At 42.9% G+C, this 9,223-nt stretch overlaps 1 non-coding gene across 1 annotated transcript; it reads right to left on the reverse strand.

Moving 5' to 3' along the window:
* Positions 1-409: 409 nt before the first annotated feature.
* On the reverse strand, positions 410-491 carry trnal-aag (transfer RNA leucine (anticodon AAG)). Its single transcript has one exon. It is a non-coding gene; the product is annotated as a tRNA-Leu (tRNA).
* Between the last annotated feature and the right edge of the window lie 8,732 nt (positions 492-9,223).

The raw sequence follows: 9,223 nt of genomic DNA on the forward strand, positions 1-9,223 counted from the left end.
GTACACTTGAGCAATTCCATTTACTTTCGATACTTAAGTACATTTAAAACCAGATACTTTTAGACGTTTACTCAAGTAGTAATTTACTGGGTGTCTTTCACTTTTACTTGAGTCATTTTCTATAAAAGGTATCTTTACTTTTACTCAAGTATGACAATTGAGTACTTTTTCCACCACTGTGGAACAGTGACAAAAAAAATCTACATGTAATCAATTTGAAATTCTGTATTTTTTTTCCCTTTATATAACTAGTCAAGCCAAATTCTTAATTTACAAAAACCCTTGACAAACCCGGACGTCTCTGGATTAATTGTGCGACACTCTATGGGACCCAATCACAGTCTGGAATCGAACCAGTGCTCGCACTGAGATGCAGTGCGACGTTGCGACGCTCGGGAGCCAAAATATCTGGCAGCGGCGGGATTCGAACCCGCGCCTCCGAAGAGACTGGAGCCTTAATCCAGCGCCTTAGACCGCTCGGCCACGCTACCGATACATGTCATTGGGTTTAACATAATCTATATCCCTGAAAACCGGATGTTTCCGTTTTTCTTTTAACCAACTTCGTAGTAGTTGTGTGGTAGTAAGTAGTGTGGTAAAAAACGAACTGAAATGATTTGTTATGATATTGTTTGACAGAGCCTCTTTGCGTTACCCAATGCAGCCAGCAGATGGCGACGTGAGGAGGTCTGCTGTACGGAGAAATAAGCTCTGAGGCTGAACATAGACTTAAAAGAGGAGGTTATCACAGTGAAAGGAGAAGAAGAAGCTTTCAGAATGAAAAAGGAGGAAGAGGAGGCTATCACATTGAAAGAAGAGGATGAAACTTTAGGAGTGAATGAGGAAGAGGGGATACAGGCTGTCACAGTGGAAGAGGAAGAGGGGATACAGGCTGTCACAGTGGAAGAGGAAGAGGGGATACAGGCTGTCACAGTGGAAGAGGAAGAGGGGATACAGGCTGTCACGGTGGAAGAGGAAGAGGGGATACAGTCTGTCACAGTGGAAGAGGAGGTAGAAGCTTTCAGAATTAAAAACGAGGAAGAGGTGGCTGTTAGAGTAAAAGACAAACCTTTTTGGGAGGAAGAGGAGGCTGTCTCAATAAAAGAGAAGGTTGAAGCCGTTCTGGGAGTGAAAGAGGAGGAGACAGAAGATCTTATTAACAGCAGTGAGTATTGTCTAAAAACAACTCAGCAGTTGTTGAACTAGGCTACGGTGTGGTTTTAAAGGGGCATTCTACTGAAGTTCTGCACTCAAATATATTGTTCAGTACTGGAGGAATTGATAAAGGCCAATCTGCGATTGGTACATACATTTTTTTACTTTTAAATGATTGATACTTTATTGTCCATTTACATCTAAATGTATTTAGTTTAGTCAGTGGGTAAACATCTTTCCACACTGGGTGCTGGTCTCCCAGCTTACTCTCTCAGAGGAAGAGAACATTTAGCATATTTCTGGATAGGCCAGAGAATGTGACACGTCACTCCCTATGTAAATGTGGGGTGTGAAACCTGCCAGTTCAGGTCAGCTCCGTTGAGAGAGTGGAAACGGAGAGCTGACTGATGGGGCATTATTAACCAACAATGCAATTCAAGAAATGAAGTTAAGAAAATATTTACAAAATAAACGTAAAAAACAAAACAAAAAGTTACACAATAAAATTAAAACAAGGCTGTATACAGGGGGTACCGGTACCTAGTCAATGTGCAGGGTACATGTAGGTGTATTTTAGTCAATGCCACTCCGACATTGCTCATCCCAATATTTATATATTTCTTAATTCCATCCTTTTACTTTTAGATTTGTGTGTATTGTTGTGAATTGTTAGACACTACTGCACTGTTGGAGCTAGGAACACAAGCATTTAGTTAGACACTACTGCACTGTTGGAGCTAGGAACACAAGCATTTAGTTAGACACTACTGCACTGTTGGAGCTAGGAACACAAGCATTTAGTTAGACACTACTGCACTGTTGGAGCTAGGAACACAAGCATTTAGTTAGACACTACTGCACTGTTAGGAGCTAGGAACACAAGCATTTTCTCAACACCGGCAATAACATCTAAATACGTGTACGTGACCAATACAATTTCAAGGAGTGCAAAGTCGAATTTAGTTTGTGCACATGCGCACTTCACAGATGAGGCGTTCCCTAACACAAAAAGGAAAATATGCAAATGCCTCAAATGGGATCTCGCTAACTCTGATTTTGCCAACCTCCTTGTTTGCTCCGCCCAATATGCTTAATTTGCTCCCACTGTAAACGACACAGATGAACTATTTTGGGGTTGGTTCTATATACAGTATCTTTGGTTATACCATAGATACAGTACTAGGCAGATGGGGAGCTAACGTTGGCTAGCTAGCTAACCAATGTAGTATATCCCTAATATATGAATCACTCATAGCCTAGCAGAGTTTGTCTAGAACACGAACCTTATAATTCAATCACCACCTTCCGGACTGAGACCTGGGGCCATCTTCAAGGACATACCTAAAGGATTGGGTAAGCATTAATCCACAAACGTTTTCATTTGCAGGGTTATCTGTCATCACTCTTTGACCAGAGTGCACTCTTAGTCTTTGCTCATCGAACGTTAGCTACTCCATACAGTCAAACTGGCTCCCCTTACGAAAAAGCACTATAGCATTCCTATAAGATTCCTATAAGAAACTGCGTTTTTTAAGATTTTTTTAAAACGTTTTAATTTCACCTTTATTTAACCAGGTAGGCCAGTTGAGAACAAGTTGTCATTTACAACTGCGACCTGGCCAAGATAAAGCAAAGCAGTGCACAACAAACAACAACACAGAGTTACACATGGAATAAACAAGCATACAGTCAATATAAGAAAAAAAATAAAGTCTATATACAGTGTGTGCAAATGGCATGAGGAGGTAAGGCAATAAATAGGCCACAGTAGCGAAGTAATTACAATTTAGCAGATTAACACTGGAGTGATAGGTGAGCAGATGGTGATGTGCAAGTAGAAATAGTGGTGTGCAAAAGAGCAAAAAAGTAAATAAAAACAGTATGGGGATGAGGTAGGTAGATTGGGTGGGCTATTTACAGATGGACTGTGTACAGCTGCAGCGATGTGTACAGCTGCTCAGATAGCTGTTGTTTAAAGTTAGTGAGGAAATATAAGTCTCCAGCTTCAGCGATGTTGCAATTAGTTCCAGTCATTGGCAGCAGAGAACTGAAAGGAAAGCATAGATTATACATGACCTGGAGCCAGTGGGTCTGGCGACAAATATGTAGCGAGGGCCAGCCTACGAGGCAATACAGCAGTGGTAGGTGGTATGAGGGGCTTTGGTGACAAAACGGATGGCACTGTGATAGACTACTCAGCAAACTGGATGCGGAGTATTGGAAGCTGTTTTGTGAATGACATCGCCAAAGTCGAGGATCGGTAGGATAGTCAGTTTTACGAAGGTATGTTTGGCGGCGTGAGTGAAGGGGGCTTTGTTAAGAAATACGAAGCCGATTCTAGATTTAATTTGGGATTGGAGATGTTTAATATGAGTCTGGAAGGAGAGTTTACAGTCTAGCCAGACACCTAGGTGTTTGTAGTTGTCCCCATATTCTAAGTCAGAACCGTCCAGAGTAGTGATGCTAGACGGGTGGGCAGGTGCGGGCAGCGATCAGTTGAAGGGCATGCATTTAGTTTTACTAGCATTTAAGAGCAGTTGAAGGCCACGGAAGGAGTGTTGTATGGCATTGAAGCTTGTTTGGAGGTTTGTTAACACAGTGACCAAAGAAGTAGCTGCGGGGGGTGCCGAGCTGTTGGCCGGGGTTGGAGTAGCCAGGAGGAAAGCATGAACTGCCGTAGAGAAATGCTTCTTGAAATTCTCGATTATTGTGGATTTATCAGTGGTGACAGTGTTTCCTAGCCTCAGTGCAGTGGGCAGCTGGGAGGAGGTGCTCTTATTCTCCATGGACTTTACAGTGTCCCAAAACTTTTTGGAGTTAGAGCTACAGGATGCAAATTTCTTTTATGAAAAAGCTAGCTTTTGTTTTCCTGACTGACTGTGTGTATATTGGTTCCTGACTTCCCTGAACAGTTGCATATCGCTGGGACTATTCAATGCTAGTGCAGTCTGCCACAGGGTGTTTTTGTGCTGGTCGAGGGCAGTCAGGTCTGGAGTGAACCAAGGGCTGTATCTGTTCTTAGTTTTTTTATTAATTGAAAGGGGCATGCTTATTTAAGATGGTGAGGAAATTACTTTTAAAGAACGACCAGGCATCCTCTACTGACGGGATGAGGTCAATATCCTTCCAGGATACCCGGGCCAGGTCGATTAGAAAGGCCTGCTTGCAGAAATGTTTTAGGGAGCGTTTGACAGTGATGAGGGGTGGATGCAGGCAATGAGGCAGTGATCGCTGAGATCCTGATTGAAAACAGCAGAGGTGTATTTAGAGGGCAAGTTCGTCAGGATAATATCTATCAGGGTGTCCATGTTTACAGATTAAGGGTTGTACCTGGTGGGTTCCTTGATAATTTGTGTGAGATTGAGGGCATCTAGCTTAGATTGTAGGACTGCCGGGGTGTTAATTAACCATATCCCAGTTCAGGTCACCTAACAGATCGAACGAACTCTGAAGATAGATGGGGGGCAATCAATTCACATATGGTGTCCAGGGCACAGCTGGAAGCTGAGGGGGGTCTATAACAGGCGGCAACAGTGAGAGACTTATTTCTGAAGAGATTCATTTTTAAAATTAGAAACTCGAACTGTTTGGGCACAGACCTGGAAAGTATGACAGAATTCTGCAGACTAACTCCTCCCCCTTTGGTAGTTCGATCTTGATGGAAAATATTGTAGCTGCGTATGGAAATCTCAGAATTTTTGGTACCTTCCTAAGCCAGGATTCAGACAAGGCAAGGACATCAGGGTTGGCGGAGTGTGCTAAAGCAGTGAGTAAAACAAACTTAGGGAGGAGGCTTCTGATGTTAACATGCATGAAAACAAGGCATTTTCGGTTACAGAAGTCAACAAATGAGAGTGCCTGGGGACACGCAAGGCCTGGGTTAGCCTCCACATCACCCGAGGAACAGAGGAGGAGTAGGATGAGGGTACGGCTAAAGGCTATAAGAACTGGTCGTCTAGTGCGTTGGGGACAGAGAATAAAAGGAGCAGATATCTGGGCGTGGTAGAATAGATTCAGGGCATAATGTACAGACATGGGTATGGTGGGGTGTGGGTACAGTGGAGGTAAACCCAGACACCAAGTTTACTGTACGGGCTAGTTATGCTGGGTGAGGTCACCACATGTGTGGGAGGTGGGACAAAGGAGGTATCTGAGGCATGTTGAGTGGGACTAGGGCCTCCGCAGTAAACTAAAACAATGATAACTATCCTAAACAACAGTGTACAAGGCATATTGACATTTGAGAGAGACATAAAGCGAGGCATGAAGCAATCACAGGTGTTGATTGGGAGAGCTGAGACAACAACGGGTAACACGGAACCCAAACCGTCGATACTACGCGGGAGACATGGCGTTTAAAGTTAGCAGGCCGGGGGTAAGTAGAAATGTTTGCTCCAACATCCGGCAAAGGCCAGTTGAGGGCACAGCGGATGGAGTTACGTCGGCAGACCAGTCGATGGATGGTACGGCGGGGCGCCGTGTCGACAAAGGGTCCGGGCCAGATGGCGAAAGAAGTATTGTAGTTGTAGTCATTTCGTTTGCTAGTCGGGAGATGCGCCTGGCTTGCGGCTAACTGGTGCTAGCTTCGGAGCAGGGGCGTTAGCCACTATAGCCAATCGGTAGCAGCGATGATCCGACGCAAAGGTCCAGAACTTACGGTATGGATCCGGTGGAGTAGTGGATTGTAGCTGTGTTGGGGTAGAGTCATCGGCTGAGTAGCCGAGTGATCACAGAGTAGGCCGGGAGGTGGGCCTGGCTCAGGGCTAGCTTCGGGGCTGGGTCACTCTGTGGCAGCTAGCTAGCTGTGATGATCAGGAGTAATGGGTTTACGGCAGGAATACGTAGTGGAGAAAACAGTCCAATACTGGCAGGCTGGCAAGTATTATCCAGGCAACAAAAAAAACGGTTGGTGTCTGTGCAGAAGGTAAAGGCCGCTAACAATGACTAAATAGCTAGTAGCTAATTAGCTGGTTAGCTTCTGATGGCTAGGTTCTGATGGGGGCTCTAGGTTTAAAAAATAGCGGATCCGTATGACATTGGGTGAGGCGGGTTGCCGAAAGGTATATTTAATTTAAACATTTTAAAAATATTGAAAATAAATGTGTGTATATATATACACACAAAATTAAAGGAGGGGACGACAAACCACGTCTGCACTACTACACCATCTTGGAATTACAATACTTGTTATTAACTCAAATAAAATGCACATTAGAACATTTTAAAACAAAAGTAGCCATTTTGTTGTATGATTTCATTCATACAATTTGATTTCATGCGGCATAAACAAAAACACAAATTCTCAGTAAAAAAAGAGACAGAACAGAGCTTCTTTATTCTCTCATGTACAACGAACCTTGAAAAACACGATGACCCTGCCTCTTCAAAGAGTGTCTTCAATAAATCTGACCTGAACTTGTCTTTTCCTACTAGCACTGACTTCACTGAGAACTATTTAATGAATGGAAAACGTACTTACTATGTCTGTGATGTGTGGCTGTCTCACCTAGCTACCTTTAAGGTGAATTCAACAATTGTTATTCTCCCTGGATAAGAGTGTGTGAAATGTAATGGGATTTCAGTTCCCTTAATCGGGAAAAGGTCTTTCCACAATGAGAGCAGTGGTAGGGCTTCTCTCCTGTGTGTATCCTCTCATGCTCTTTTAGGTTCCATAACCGGGCAAAACTCTTCCCACACTGGGAACATTGGAAGGGCTTTTCCCCTGTGTGTGTTTTCTCATGCTCTTTGAGATGGCATGACCGAATAAAGCTCTTTCCACACTGAGAGCAGTGGTAAGGCTTATCTCCAGAGTGAATTATCTTATGTAAATTCAGGTTCCCTAACTGGGTAAAACGCTTTCCACATTGGGAGCATTGGAAAGGCCTTTCTCCTCTGTGTGTAGAGTGAATTCTCTCGTGTATTTTCACACCCCATAACTCAGTAAAACTCTTTCCACACTGAGAGCAATGGAAGGTCTTCTTTCCTTCTTTGTGTATTCCTTGGTGCCTAATTAGGGTCCTTAACCGGGTAAAACTCTTTCCACACTGGGAGCATTGAAAAGGCTTTTCTCCTGTGTGCGTCCTCTCATGTGATTTCAGGTGTGCCAACAGGTTAAAACTATTTCCACACTGGGAGCATTGAAAAGGCTTTTCTCCTGTGTGTGTCCTCTCATGCCTTTTGAGGGCCTGTGATCGTGAAAAACTCATTACACAATAGGAGCATTGGTAAGGCTTCTCTCCAGAGTGAATTCTTTCATGCATTTTCAGGCTGTCTAACCGGCTAAAACTCTTTCCACACTGGGAACATTGGAAAGGCTTTTCTCCTGTGTGTGTCCTCTCGTGCTCTTTTAGGTTGTGAAACTTGGTAAATCTCCTTCCACAGTGGGAGCAGCAGTGTCGTCCTACTGGTTTGGTAGTCTCTAGGTCTGGTTCCCCTGAAGGTCTCCTCTCTAGGTCTGGTTCCCCTGAAGGACTCTTCTCTAAGTCTGGTTCCCCTGAAGGTCTCCTCCCTGGGTCTGGTCTCTCCTCAAAGACAGGGTACATTTAAGTCTTTAAACACCTGAATGAAACCGCCACATGATAAAAAGTTTTCAGAACATTTCCATAATAAAAAATAAAATAACATTTATGAGCAGGTTGAAAGAGACAGTTGTATGGATGCATATACATCCTTCTTTGTGTACACTTGACAGTTGAAAACGCTTCATGTGCTAGGTGTTGCTAGGTCTTGCTAGTCGTGTTGCTAGTCTGCTAGTCATGTTGCTAGTCATGATGCTAGTCATGATGCTAGTCATGTTGATAGTCGGTTGCCATGAAGGTCTTGCTAGTCATGATGCTAGTCATGAGAATAGTCATGTCGATGTCATGTCGATAGTCATGTTGATAGTCATGATGCTAGTCAAAGAGTCATGATGTATTTGTGTTAAACAGTGAATGTTGTTTGTCATGACAGTTGATAAAACGTTGCTAGTCATTTCCATAGTAAAAAAATAATGATGCTACATGTTGTCATAGTCATGTTTGTCAGGCCTGATGATAACATGATGTCATGTTGATAGTCATGTGATAGTCATGTTGATAGTTGATGCTAGTTTGTTGATAGTCATGATGCAGTTGTTGAAAATGTTGATAGTCATGTGCTAGTGTCATGTTTGTCATGTTGATAGTCATGATGGTAGTCATGTTGCTAGTCATGTTGATAGTCATGTTGCTAGTAGTCATGTTGCTAGTCATGTTGCTAGTCATGTTGCTAGTCATGTTGCTAGTCATGATGCTAGTCATGTTGATAGTCATGTTGCTAGTCATGTTGATAGTCATGATGCTTTAGTCATGTTGCTAGTCATGTTGCTAGTCATGTTGCTAGTCATGTTGATAGTCATGTTGATAGTCATGATGCTAGTCATGTTGTAGTCATGTTTGTCATGTTGCTAGTCATGTTGCTAGTCATGTTGATAGTCATGTTGCTAGTCATGTTGATAGGTTAGTCATGTTGTTTGTCATGTTTAGTCATGTTGCTAGTCATGTTGCAGTAGCTAGTCATGTTGTTTGATGATGCTAGTCATGTGCCATGTTGCTAGTCATGTTGCTAGTCATGTTGCTAGTCATGTTGCTAGTCATGTTGTTTGTCATGTGCTGATAGTCATGATGCTAGTCATTGATAGTCATGATGCTAGTCATTGCTGTCATGTTGCTAGTCATGTTGATATTCATGTGCCAGTCATGTTGCTAGTCATGTGCTAGTCATGTTTGATGTTGATAGTCATGTTGCTAGTCATGTTGTTTGTCATGTTGTAGTCATGTTGATAGTCATGTTGCTAGTCATGATAGTCATGTTGCTAGTCATGTTGCTTGTCATGTTGCTAGTCATGTTGATAGTCATGATGCCAGTCATGTTGCTAGTCATGATAAAAAGTCATGTTGCTAGTCATGTTGTTTGTCATGTTGTCATGTTGATAGTCATGTTGCTAGTCATGTGATAGTCATGATGCTAGTCATTGCTAGTCATGTTGTTTGTCATGTTGCTAGTCATGATGCTAGTCATGTTGCTAGTCATGATTAGTCATAGTCAT

Source organism: Oncorhynchus keta, unplaced genomic scaffold (assembly GCF_023373465.1).
Source record: "Oncorhynchus keta strain PuntledgeMale-10-30-2019 unplaced genomic scaffold, Oket_V2 Un_contig_4571_pilon_pilon, whole genome shotgun sequence".
Lineage (NCBI taxonomy): Eukaryota > Metazoa > Chordata > Actinopteri > Salmoniformes > Salmonidae > Oncorhynchus > Oncorhynchus keta.